The sequence below is a fragment of the Strongylocentrotus purpuratus genome, unplaced genomic scaffold (genome assembly GCF_000002235.5).
Source record: "Strongylocentrotus purpuratus isolate Spur 01 unplaced genomic scaffold, Spur_5.0 spur5_scaffold_9, whole genome shotgun sequence".
In the NCBI taxonomy this organism is placed as follows: Eukaryota; Metazoa; Echinodermata; class Echinoidea; order Camarodonta; family Strongylocentrotidae; genus Strongylocentrotus; species Strongylocentrotus purpuratus.
In genome coordinates this window covers 9,353,395-9,367,066 of record NW_022145615.1, presented here as the reverse complement: position 1 = coordinate 9,367,066, position 13,672 = coordinate 9,353,395, and the positions used below count along the sequence as shown (strand labels likewise).

At 42.1% G+C, this 13,672-nt stretch overlaps 1 protein-coding gene across 4 annotated transcripts in view; it reads right to left on the bottom strand.

The window, feature by feature from the left end:
• Positions 1-1,879, bottom strand: part of LOC100892024 (semaphorin-2A) — a 67,618-nt gene extending 65,739 nt beyond the window's left edge. For 3 of the 4 annotated variants that reach the window (XM_030976495.1, XM_030976497.1, XM_030976498.1), the window contains exon 1: positions 1,770-1,879. The gene's annotated coding sequence lies outside the window, so the exon portion shown is untranslated. Of the gene's footprint in view, positions 1-1,765 lie in introns of all 4 variants that reach the window. The other variant, XM_030976496.1, reaches the window with a different exon arrangement.
• Positions 1,880-13,672: the final 11,793 nt, after the last annotated feature.

The window sequence follows — 13,672 nt, the reverse complement described above, 5'->3', positions numbered from 1 at the left end:
ATAAACAGGAAGACAAAACCGTCCAATTGAAAACGGATGGGAGGTCGGATACCGGACGGTTAAACCTTTGACTACAGCTGACAAAATGTCAGTTTTATTAATTAATTCCCCATACCAGACATGTCAGACGGTTAATTTAATTATTTAAGATGCATGATCCCCAGGCGCGCCGGAAGCAGTTTGGGATTGGGGGGGGGGGGGGGACAAACATTCCAGGGGCAGTAACATAATGAGCAAAAACGTTTGGAAGGGGGGGGGGAAGAAAAAAAATTTGTATCACCACTACTCTTGCAAATTACATGCAGGCCCCGCGGAACGTTTTTCAAAGTGGAGTATTAACGATCAGGTACATGTAGAGCGTATGCTGGTGTGGGGTCCAGCTAGGGACTGAGCCTCGGCAGGGGGTCAAGGGGCTGAGCCCTCAGAAGCTCAGGGTTTTTAGGCATTAAATTACAGTCAGATAAGCATATTTAGATACCTTATTTGTGACACTGGCAGGTCACTAATTGGCGGAGAATCCAGGGAGTAGAGCCCCGGAAGCTCAGGGGTTTTACATGTAGGTATTTAATTACGGTGAGCATCCAGGGGCCTTCTTTAAGGCCATTGATGTGTTCCAGGGGGCAGAGCTCCCAGAAGCTCAGAAGTTTTAATATTGAACTACAGTCAGATGAGCATCCAGGGGCCTTCTTTAAGGCCCTTGATGGGGTCCAGGGGGCAGATCCCCCATAAGCTCTGGGGTTTTAGGCATTTATAACAGTCAGCTGCATGAGCATATTTTGATACCTACAATGCAGGTCATTTGTGACATTGGCAGCTACAAATGTAGGTCACTTATTTGTTTTCTCTCTCTTTCTTTTTTTCTCTGTACATACTTTTTCACAAAGTGAGGGACCATGACATAAAGGCTTCTAAATAAGCATATATATTTTTAGCCCGACACCTTTAGGCCTAGATCTACAGTATATTTGGGAAATTCTAATTTTCCAACAAATGCATGTATGACTTACAAAAAAATTGAGAAAAAATACCAGAAAATCATGTCATTTTAGCAACATTTGTAAATCACTGGTATCGAATAAGAAATAACCCCCCCCCCCCCCCCTGGCCCCATCAGTACTCAGCGTTCAGCTAGGGCTCATGTCTTCTCACCCCTGTAACAAAAAACAGACACGCTTCACGCTTTTCGCATTCTCACACAATATGTCCGCGATATGCGCGTATCGCTATTATAAAAACCTCCATTGATAAATATAATGGGCATATGCGCAATGTTTAAGAAATTTAATTCCTGTAGATCTAGCCCATGGGCCATGCAATTAACTCCTTTAATTTCTTTGAATGGAATTTATCTATATGATTTTATTCAGGTTTTTATTATTGTTAATGTTATGTTCTTTTGGGTTAAAAATACAAACCACCTTTACTCCTATAAATCTACTGCTTTTTCTTTCTTGGTTGAGGGGGCAACTACCCCCCCCCCCCCCCCTCGCACTTCCGCGCCTCCCTCTACCAGTGGCGTCGGAGCTGAGCCTGAGCCTAGCATCAGTTTCAGCTAGCTAGCTATTTAGGGCTACATGTAAGCATATTAGCGAGCACTTAACAAGCGGTGGAGCGCCGGGCGGCCGGGTGCACCGTTTCAGTGACAGCTAGCTCGACATTCCCGATCAGATCTCCGCGTTGAAAAACCGCAGCAGTTTGTAAAAGTAACTCTAAAGTTAATCCAATTCTAATTCTACTAAAAGTTAGTACTAACTTATTTACTTACTTACTTAAGTACTCGAGTAGAGAAAGAAGAGCGAACAAACTGACAACCGAAGAATCGGAAACTTCGGGCGATTCCAATGATGAGACAACAATACGACGACGTCATACATGTATATGCATGTAGGCTATATGCATCGAATAATTATTTGTGCGAAATTTCTTCCTGTTTATAAATGTGTATTCGCCGGTGACGGGGAGGGGGTAGAGGCAGTGGCGGATCTAGGGGCCTGCCCCCCACAAAAATCCTAACTTCCTTATTTTTAATCGGAATTTGCTCAAACTTTCACTTACTTGTTTCTCTCATTTTTCTACTCCTATTAAAACTAACTTAATTTCAGGGTGGACTTCCCCTTTAAGAGACGAGAACGGTACAACGAATCGTCTTTTCTTTCTCTAATAATTTAATAAAACGACAGAACTTCTGCGCTTCGCGGAGGAGGGAGGAGGGAACCCCCCCCCCTTAATTATAACATACTGAACGGAACGTTTTTCAAAGTGGATTATTAACGATCAGGTAGAGCGTAAAATGGCGTGGGGTCAAGGGCCTGAGCCCTGGAAGGGGGTCAATTAGGGGCTGAGCCCCCAAAAGCTCAGGGGTTTTAGGCATTACAATTATGGTCAGATAAGCATATTTAGATACCTTATTTGTGACACTGCAGTGGCGGATCCAAGGGGGGCCGAAACGGCCGCGGCGCCCCCCCCCCCCTATTGGCGGCGCAAAAAAAAGGAAGAAAAAAAGAGGAAAAAGAAGAAGAAAAAAAAAAGGAGAAGAGGAGAAAAAAAAGGAGAAGAGAAAAGAAAGGAGAAGAGAAAGGAAAAAAGAAGAGAAAAGAAAATAGAAGAGAAAAGATAAACAAAAAGCCCCCCCCCCCCCCCTCCCTCCAACTCCGGGGTCGGAGGGACCGAATTTGTGTTCCCTAAATTTCCGATAAAGAGTTACTTTTCACGAAACAAAGTCCGGCCCGCAATACACAAAAATCCGGCCCGTACTGACTTTACACACGTACCGGAGACAGAGGGGTGCTTTCAAAGAGAGGGAACATCAGGCGCGTACGCAGGATTTTTTCAAGGGGGGGGGGGGGGGGGGGGGTTAACATTTATAAATCGGGCCGAAAATTTTGCAACGACTCAGCCAGCCGCTGAATAAGCGGGGGGGGGGGGGGGGGGGGGGGGGGGGGGGGGGGGGGGGGTAAGAGGTCACTTTTTTTTTTTGGTCCAAAAAAAATCGCAACGACTCAGCCGACCGCTGAATAAGCGGGGGGGGGGGGCTAAGAGGTCAACCATGGGAATTTTTTTGTTTTTTTTGTTTTTTTTTTTTTTAATAAAAAAATAAAAAAAATAAAAAAAATCCAAAAGGGGGGGGGGGGGGTTTAGAAAAATTTAGGGGGGGTTTACTCACAAAAAATTACTAAAGGGGGGGTTTAACCCCCCAAACCCCCCCCCCCCCCTGTATACGCGTCTGGGGAATATACATGTGCGTACCCTTGATACACTGAGAGGGTGAGAGGGGGGGGGGGGGGGGAAAAGAAAAGTCGGTGAGAAAGGGGGAAAGGCAAGGAAATGGCGCTAAGTGGCAGTAACGACAAATATGGGAAAACTGTAATCGGGAGATTAGGGGACATTCCAGAAGGCTCATTGGCAAACGTTATTGAATAGAGGGGGGCCGGGCCGGCCGCATAAAATCTCGAGCCGCGGATTCAAAGTTAAACGTTAAGAACAGCCCCTGCGGTCATCACTCTTTAGTGAGAAATTGAAAAGGGCACAATATTTTGGATGTCTTTTAAATAGAAGTTATATTCTCCCGGCCCCCCCCCCCCCACTCAGAGGTCGGAATGACCGCATGCGTGTTGCCAAAATGTCCGGTAAAGGGGTACTTTTCGTGCGACAAAGTCCGGCCCGAGAATTGTAAAAAAAAGGGGTGTATTTGACTTTTCACCCGAAGATTTCTTTAAAAGGGGGGTGTTTTTTTTTTTTTCTCTCATCTCTTTGGACTCCTGAGAAATTATTCCGAATTTAGGGGGGTACATTGAGCATTTTTCCTGATTAAGGGGGGTCTCCAAGGCAGGAAAAGCCCGCAAAAAGCCAGCAAAAGGGGGTTCGGAAATGTTGGCAGTCCTCAGATAGGGGGTGCTTTCAAAAAGAGGGTACGAGCATATGCGTACCCTAAATAAACACTGAGTGGGGGGGGGGGGGCCGGGTATATACTCAACAGTCAAATTTTAAATTAACGGTAGGGCCGCTTCACAACTCTTATTTTGCCCTTCATTTGGATTCAGCTCGTATCGACTCGCTTGTGATTGTATTAGAACTCATGTTGGTAGTAATCATGGACAGGGGCGGCGATCCTGGGCCCGATATGGGGACAAGTCTCCCAGGAAATTTAGAAATATAGCTAGAAATAAATATAGCGGAAAGAACGTACATATCGGGCTTAGGAATTTTTTAGAATGCATAATTTCAGCATTCAACATTGCAAAATCTCGCTTGGTCGCTACGCCCCGGCCCCGGCCCTCGCCCGATAACACAAAATGATGACGCTCCCGGCGCGTGATTTATCCATGGTAGGTGTAATAGAGAACGGTACAACGAATCGTCTTCTTCTCCAATAATTTAATGAAATGTCAAAGCTCCGCGCATCACTCGGGGGGGGGCAACTGAATTCAGACAAGGATTGGGAGTCGAGAATGGTAAAACGAATCATCTTCTTTCTCAAATAATTTAATGAAACGTCAACGTTTCCGCGCTTCGCTCGGAAGGGGGGGGGGGCGGGAACTCAATTCAGACAAGGATTAAGAGTCGAGAACGGTAAAACGAATCGTCTTCTTTCTCTAATAATCTAATGAAACGTCAAAGCTTCCGCGCTTCGCGCAAGAATGGGGGGGGGACTTAATTCAGACAAGGATAAAGAGTCGATGACGGTGCAACGAATCATCTTCTTTCTCTAATAATTTAATGAAACGTCAAACGTTTCAGCGCTTCGCGTGGGAGGGGAAAAACTGAATTCAAAGAAGGATAATAATTTAATAAACTGTCAAAGCTTACGCGCTACGCGCGGCCAAGGGAAAACTTAATTCAGACAAGGATTAAGAGTCGATGACGGTACAACGAATCATCTTCTTTCTCTAATACTTTAATGAAACGTCAACGCCAAGTTCCGCGCTTCGCGCGGGAGGAGGGCGGGGGGACGGGAACTCAATTCAGACAATGATTAAGAGTCGAGAATGGTACAAAGAATCGTCTCCTTTCCCTTATAATTTAATGTAACGTCAAAGCTTCCGCGCTTCGCGCGGGAGGGGGCGGGAACTCAATTCAGACAAGGATTAAGAGTCGAGAACGGTACAACGAATCGTCTTCTCTCTTTAATAATTTAATGAAACGTCAAAGCCTCCGCGCTTCGCGCGTGGGAGGGGGAAAACTGAATTCAAAGAAGGATTAAGAGACGAGAATGGTAAAACGATTCGTCTTCTTCCTCTAATAATTTAATGAACCGTCAAAGCTTACGCGCATCACACGGGCAAGGGAAAACTTAATTCAGACAAGGAAGAGTCGAGAATGGTACAAAGAATCGTCCCCTTTTCCTTATAATTTAATTAAACGTCAAAGCTTCAGCGCTACGCGCGGGGGGGGGGGACGGGAACTCAATTCAGACAAGGATTAAGAGTCGAGAATGGTACAAAGAATCGTCTCCTTTTCCATATAATTTAATTAAACGTCAAAGCTTCAGCGCTACGCGCTGGAGGGGGGGGGGGGGGACGGGAACTTAATTCAGACAAGGATTAAGAGTCGAGAATGGTACAAAGAATCGTCTCCTTTCCTCATAATTTAATTAAACGTCAAAGCTTCAGCGCTACGCGCGGGGGGGGGGGGGGACGGGAACTCAATTCAGACAAGGATTAAGAGTCGAGAATGGTACAAAGAATCGTCTCCTTTTCCTTATAATTTAATTAAACGTCAAAGCTTCAGCGCTAGCGCGGGGGGGGGGGGACGGGAACTCAATTCAGACAAGGATTAAGAGTCGAGAATGGTACAAAGAATCGTCTCCTTTACCATATAATTTAATTAAACGTCAAAGCTTCAGCGCTACGCGCTGGAGGGGGGGGGGGGACGGGAACTTAATTCAGACAAGGATTAAGAGTCGAGAATGGTACAAAGAATCGTCCTTTTCCTCATAATTTAATTAAACGTCAAAGCTTCAGCGCTACGCGCGGGGGGGGGGACGGGAACTCAATTCAGACAAGGATTAAGAGTCGAGAATGGTACAAAGAATCGTCTCCTTTTCCTTATAATTTAATTAAACGTCAAAGCTTCAGCGCTAGCGCGGGGGGGGGGGGGACGGGAACTCAATTCAGACAAGGATTAAGAGTCGAGAATGGTACAAAGAATCGTCTCCTTTTCCATATAATTTAATTAAACGTCAAAGCTTCAGCGCTACGCGCTGGAGGGGGGGGGGGGGACGGGAACTTAATTCAGACAAGGATTAAGAGTCGAGAATGGTACAAAGAATCGTCTCCTTTCCTTTAAATAATTAAACGTCAAAGCTTCAGCGCTACGCGTGGGAGGGGGGGCCGGGGACGGGAACTTAATTCAGACAAGGATTAAGAGGATGACGGTACAACGAATCATCTTCTTTCTCTAATAATTTCATTAAACTATGAAAGGCCAAAGCTTCCGTGCTTCGCGCGGGAGGGGGGGGGGGTGAATTCAGTCAAGTAATAAGAGTCGAGAATGGTGCAACAAATCTTCTTTCTATAATAATTAATGAAAGGGCAAAGCTTCCGCGCTTTGCGCGGGCAGGAGGAAACTGAATACACCCAAGGATTAAGAGTCGAGTCGTCTTCTTTCTCTAATAATTTAATGAAACGTCTAAGATTCCGCGCTTCGCGCGGGAGGGAGGGGGGGGGGGGGGGGGGGGGGGGAGGGGAACTGAATTCAGACAAGGATTAAGAGTCGAGAATGGAACAACGAGTCATCTCCTTTCTCTAATAATTTCATTAAACTATGAAAGGCCAAAGTTTTCGTGCTTCGCGCGGGAGGGGGGGGGGGGGGAATTCAGTCAAATAAGAGTCGAGAATGGTACAACAAATCGTCTTCTTTCTCTAATAATTTAATGAAACGTTAAGCTTCTGCGCTTTGCGCGGGAGGGGGTAAACTGAATTCAGAGAAGGATTAAGAGTCGAGAATGGAACAACGAATCATCTTTTTCTCTAATAATTTCATTAAACTATAAAATGTCAAAGCTTCCGCGCTTTGCGCGGGAGGGGGAAAACTGAATTCAGAGAAGGATTAAGAGTCGAGAATGGTACAACAAATCGTCTTCTTTCTCTAATAATTTAATGAAACGTTAAGCTTCTGCGCTTTGCGCGGGAGGGGGTAAACTGAATTCAGAGAAGGATTAAGAGTCGAGAATGGAACAACGAATCATCTTTTTCTCTAATAATTTCATTAAACTATAAAATGTCAAAGCTTCCGCGCTTTGCGCGGGAGGGGGGAAAACTGAATTCAGAGAAGGATTAAGAGTCGAGAATGGTACAACAAATCGTCTTCTTTCTCTAATAATTAATGAAAGGTCAAAGCTTCCGCGCTTCGCGCGTCATTGGGGGGGGGGGGGGGGGGTTAGCGAGCTACCCGCATATGATTTTTTTATATCTCTTCTCGTTTTTTTTTGGTTATAAATAACACTTTCGCTATAGCCCCCCCCCCTGATGAAAATGTCAAAAATTGTAATGGTATGGTGCTTCTAATATGACCTTGAAAAAAAAACGGTCGGCGCAATTTTCATACTTCCGGCCCCCCCCCCCCCCCCCCCCCTATTGGAAAATCCTGGATCCGCGCCTGCACTGGCAGGCCATTATTTGGCGGAGAGTCCAGGGAGCAGAGCCCCCGGGAGCTCGGGGTTTTTAGGTATTTAATAATGGTCAGATTAGCATACAATAACGGTCAGATGAGCCTTAGGGCCCTTGGTGGGTCCTGGGTGGAGCCCCGAAAGCTCTGGTGTTTTAGGCATTTAATTACGGTCAGATGAGCATCCAGGGCCCCGCCTTAGGGCCCTTGGTGAGATTGCAGGGGGCAGAGCCCCCGGAAGCTCGAGGGTTTTAGGTATTTAATTACGGTCAGATGAGCATATAGGGGACCGCCTAAGGGCCCTTGGTGGGGTCCGGGGGCGGAGCCACCGTAAGCTCTGGGGTTTTTTTTAATCATGGTAAGATGAGCATATTTTGATACCTTGTTTGTGACATTGGCAGGTCACTTATTTTTTCTCTCTCTCTTTCTTTCTTTTTCTCTGTAACAAACTTTTTCAAAAAGTGAGGGTGGCACGAGCCCCCGAGCCCGGCCGTTCTGCAGACCCTAACATAAATGCTTCTAAATAAGCATATTTTTCGCCCGACTGTAAATTTGGGAATTTCTAATTTTCCAACAAACGCATAAAAAGGTGTGACTTACAAAAAATTGAAAAAATATACCGGAAAATCATGCCATTTCAATCAACATTTGTAAATCACTGGTATCGAATACCCCCCCCCCCCCCCATCAGTATGCCAGCGTTCAGGGGCTCATAAGCTTTTCAACCCTATAAAAAAAAAAAACACTTTCCCATTCTCTCACAATGTCCATGATATGCGCGTATCGCTATATTATAAAAACCCTTATTGATAAATATAGGTAGCATGTGCAATGTTTAGGAGATTTAATTCCTGTTAACTTTCCTTATCTTTGAATGGAATTTCATACGTCGTTTAATTCAGGTTTTTATTATTGTTATGTTCTTTTGGGTTAAAAATACAAACCATCTTTACTCCTTTACTGCTTTTTTTTTTTTGAGGAGAGGGGGGCAAAAATGCGTTTTGCCCCACCCCCCCCCAACTTTTTTTGGTTGTTCCCCTACCCCCTCTGCCCCCTCCCCCCACTTCCGGCGCCTATGGGTAGTGAGCACGCGAATCACTCACAGAACGCGTGTACCGTTTTCTTTCTACGTCTTCTTCCTTTCTTCTTTCTCTCTCTCTTTTTTTTTTTTTTTTTTGGGGGGCGACCGCCCCCCGCCCCCTGGCTACACGCCTGTAACCTCTCTGTCTCTCATTATCTCTCTCTCCCACTCTCTCTTCTTATGTGCACTTTTGACCTTCGCGCTTAACATTTAGCTCGTTGTTTTTAACGCTGCGACTTTGCATTAATTAATTGGCGCACTGCATCTAAGATGATGTTGATTGAATAAATCCATCAATTCCTGATGAGCGAGAATTCAATTTATACTGTGCGTCCCAAATAAAACGAAACCGAAAATTATCGATGTTTTATTATAACTTAAACACAATTATAATTGATAAATGACACATTATTTGGAAAGCTTAGATCCTCCTCTTTCATTTGATGCAACTCATAATAATGCATATATCACGCATGAGTGATTAAAATCAATTTGAAGAGAGGCAGCCGAAAAGTCGTTTGGCGGGCGGTATCTGAATTTCAAAGAGAAAATCACATTTCTAGAAAGTTGAGTTTCATATGACACCTCATTCAGGAAAAATGAACTAGGAATAACAAAGTTCTGTTTGTTTAAATTAGTGCTTGCATTTCCATAATTTGATTAAACGAATTCGTTTTTACTGGCTGCCTGCTGTATCAACAAACGAAATTTACAAAAGACTTAACTCCGTTTCGTTGACAATCAGCCGTAGACGAAAGACTTCATGCATGGCTAATTGTCAATTCTGCTTTTTGCTACGGCAGGCAGCCAGTGAAAACGAATTTGTTTGCTAAAATTATGAAAATGTAAGGGCTACTGCAAACAAACAGAACTGTGTCATTCGAATTCCTTGCTCATTTTTCCTGATTGAGGTGTCATATAAAAGGGCAGGAACTCAACTTTCTAGAAATGTGATTTCCTCTTTGAAATTCAGATACCGCCCGCCAAACGACTTTTCAGTTTCCTCTCTTCAAATTAATTTTAATCACTCACGCGTGAAATTTGCATCATAATGAGTGCATCAAATGAAAGAGGAGGATCTAAGCTTTACAAATATGTGTCATTTATTAATTATAAATGTGATTAAGTTATGATAAAACATCAATAAATCTCGGTTTCGTTTTTTCTGGGACGCACTGTATAAATATATATATATATATATATATATATATATATATACATATTATGTATATATATACATATTATGTATATATATATACATATTATGTATGTATTATGAACATGAGATAGCAAAATGTCTATATTGATGGTCATCTTGTGAGTAATAACCATTAAAGGGAAAGTCCACCCGCAAAATAAGTTTGTTTCGATAGAGGCAGAATAATAAGAAAATCAGGTGAGTGAAAGTTTGAGCAAATTCTGAATGAAAATAAGAAAGTTAAATAAGAAAGTTATGAATTATTGAAGTTGTGATCAATCAAATACAATTTGGCAACTCTGTGACTTATCATACGAGCTCTCCTTCATTTGCTTTGTGCATAATATTCCATAAAATCTTCGTTATTGAAGTCGGAATATATATTTGTTCCTTGCAGGGGGAGTATAGAAACATATTTGCAATTATTATATTTAGGGTGCATGTATGGTTGAAATTTTTCTTGAGGGAAAATGAAAAGTCGTTTGGCGGGCGGTATCTGAATTTCAAAGAGGAAATCACATTTCTAGAAAGTTGAGTTCCTGCCCTTTTATATGACACCTCAATCAGGAAAAATGAGCAAGCAATTTTTTTAGTACTGAGCAAATGGAAGTTGAGCTCGCATGATACGTCATAGAGTTGCCAATTTGTGTTTGATTGATCACAACTTCAAAAATCCTAACTTCCTTATTTTTAATCGGAATTTGCTCAAACTTTCACAGACTTGTTTCTCTCATTTTTCTACTCCTATTAAAACTAACTTAATTTCAGGGTGGACTTCCCCTTTAACAACTCTCATCGGGCTCTCATCATTAATTTCTCTTAATTTTTTTTGTTGATGTTGAATTATTGGGGGGGGGGGGTCCGTATCCCCCACCTGAATTTTTTTAATTTTTTTTTTTTTTGGGGGGGGGATATTTTATTTTATTTTATTTTTTTGGTCGGGGGGGGGGGGGGGGGCACGTGCCCCCTGTTCCCCCCCCCCCCCGGATCCGTCCCTGCTTTTTCTTGATTTTTTTTTTTTTAACCCCTTATTAAACGTGGCACCGCGCGGACCGTATCTAATCTTTAAAAACACTCTTTATACGCGTTTTCTTGGTCACGCATGCTAATTACTGTATTTGTATTTGATTGAGACCCCTGTATGGGTTACTATCCTCTTAATCAAGTATTACTTATTGTTCGCAAAATTCAAAGTTTAAAATTCATAATCTGGTACGGTAGTTGATTTTTTTCTACAAATTATTCAACCCCAATCGTGAAAACAAACCAAGAGGGAAATTAAATTGAAAATTCTATTGTAGCACTGAGAGTCGATTGCCATCACTACGCAGTCACTTCTAGCTGACAGCTCGACGGCAGACTTCCGGGTGAGACTATCTCTGAAAATTAGATACGAGTAGATCACTTCACTGTATAAATTAGTCAACCTTATTGTTTTTTATTTATTTTATTCATTTATTTATTCAGTATTCTTTAAAAACATAAAGTAGCGGCCCCATCCAGTGCCACAGGGCCTGCTTTACAAGGGGCCCTAGTATATCAAATCGATATTACAATGTATAAAGTTAAAACACAACATAAAAACAAACAGATAAATACATAAATAATATGGCAATTAAAGCATAAATGTACAACAGAGGCATGACAACTTCAAATAATACTTTGTAATATCAAATAAAATCAATTGGCTTTAGTTATTGCGCGATTAAATTGTAGACTGGTGTTGCCGTAGGCCAGGGGCGGGGGCCCAATTTGTGAGAAAATATTTAGCAGCGAAATAGCTGGCCGATAATTCGCTCCCCCCCCCCCCCCCCCCCCCTTAGATCCACCACTGCCGTAGGCGGTTTTTAGTAATGTGGATAATATTTGAACATGCATTGGTAGTGAATTAAAAAGTTTGCTTCCAGTATATATGAGAAGGAGATTTCTTATATTCAGGTCTTGGTTCCGGTAGGTATAATTGGCAAGAAAGGGTATATCGAGTACAATAAGCGACATTATGTTTAGATAATAGACTACAGAGGTATTGTGGGGTATGGTTGTGCAATAACGAAATAATGCAATTTTTTTCTTTGTTCCAAGTTTTAGGTCCAACTGATGATTAACTACTTTCAGATTTGGGTCACAAGAAAATTTAAAGCCAACACTAACAAATTAGGACCAGATTAAATCTTTAGACTTAGAGACATATACCGGTAGGCCTACATGCAGTACAATTAATGCAGTGAATTTTCTTTTCACCTTGTTCTCTTTTATAAAGCTCATATGATTTAGCCGGGAGATTAAAAACAAGAGGCAATCTTACTTTAGTCTAACGTTAAATTATAGGCTCTAACGGTTAGGGCATTATAATATCTACATTACAGGCTGTGTTGACATCTAGATTAGGCCAACTTTCAATTTGTTAGTATCTAAGTTAGATGTAGACCTCTGGCCTTTATTTTAGGAGAGGGCTAACTTTTCTATTTATAAATTATGAGCTTTCTTAATATGCCATGACATGACAAGTTCAAATTGGGCCAAGCAGATTCATGAGATAGAACTGCAAGAATGTGAATGTTTGTTCATGATTTGAAAAGAGTTATGGCCTCATTCAGTGAATCATGAGTGATTACTGGTAACTGAACGGGAGGCCGGGGCCCTGATGCCCACATGAAAGGGGCCTCCAGATTATTTGTTTAAAGGTGGATTATGATTAATCATTGACACTATAACTAAGACCAATTATCAATGGACTAGGTCTAAAATTTTTACATGACGTCTGAATCTTTTTATTTTTGTTTCATAATGATGATCTTCTTCAGTAAAATGAATGATGAAGGTGAATTCCCCAAGACAAAACCCTAGTTGTTTGGCTTCATGGTGTTCGATCTGCAACCTGACAAGCACCCCCCCCCCAATAATTAGACTACGACAATATAATTAACATATATGAATTCATTAAGCGGAGACAACCTCTCTAAAGATTAATAGCTTTTATTCAAGCTGACGGATAACTCGTGCTAGAGGTCATTGAACTCTCACTAAATTTGGAGCACCCTGATTCTATATTTAGGCCAGCTGCTAGTTACTGAGGCAGGCTGTCAAGAAAAGATTTAGAAAGGGTTTTTGGTGGTTTGCAATACTTGTTTGTAGATACGATTTACTAACCTTCCCATTGTAAAAGTCACGTTATTTTGGCAAATTTTAAAGTAAATCAAGCGACTGGTCAGGTCGAGCAGACAGATTGAGCTATCTATCTGTGGCATCCATATTGCATTAGCTCATAATGAAATGACTGAAAACTCTACTGAACAGCTGGTGTACTATGCCATCTTCCTTGCATGCAATTATTGTGATGTATACATATTTTATATATATATATTTACTAGCATGGGATATGTATTATTTTGAAAAAGAATCTAAATGTCATGTTAATCATGAATTAAACTGAGGCATACCTGAATAAATTAGTTGAAAGAATTGCATTGATTCTTCCAAAGTTAAGTAGATAAATCAAGAGGCATGCACAGTGGCGGATCCAAGGGGGGGGGGGGGACCACATCCCAGGGCAAAAAAAAAAGTAAAAACATGTTAATTTTACCTTTATTTGGAGACGGGCCCCCTCCTCTGGTGTCCAAGGGGGGGGGTGCAATTTTTTGAGGGCAAAAAAAAAAGGATTAGTGCCCACTAACCACTAATTGGGTGAATTTCCCGTATTAAAGACATTAGGAAATTTTGTCCAATATCATCGTTGTCAAGGAGAAGGGGGCAAACTATGCCTGTTTAATTGCACAGCTCAGAGGCCT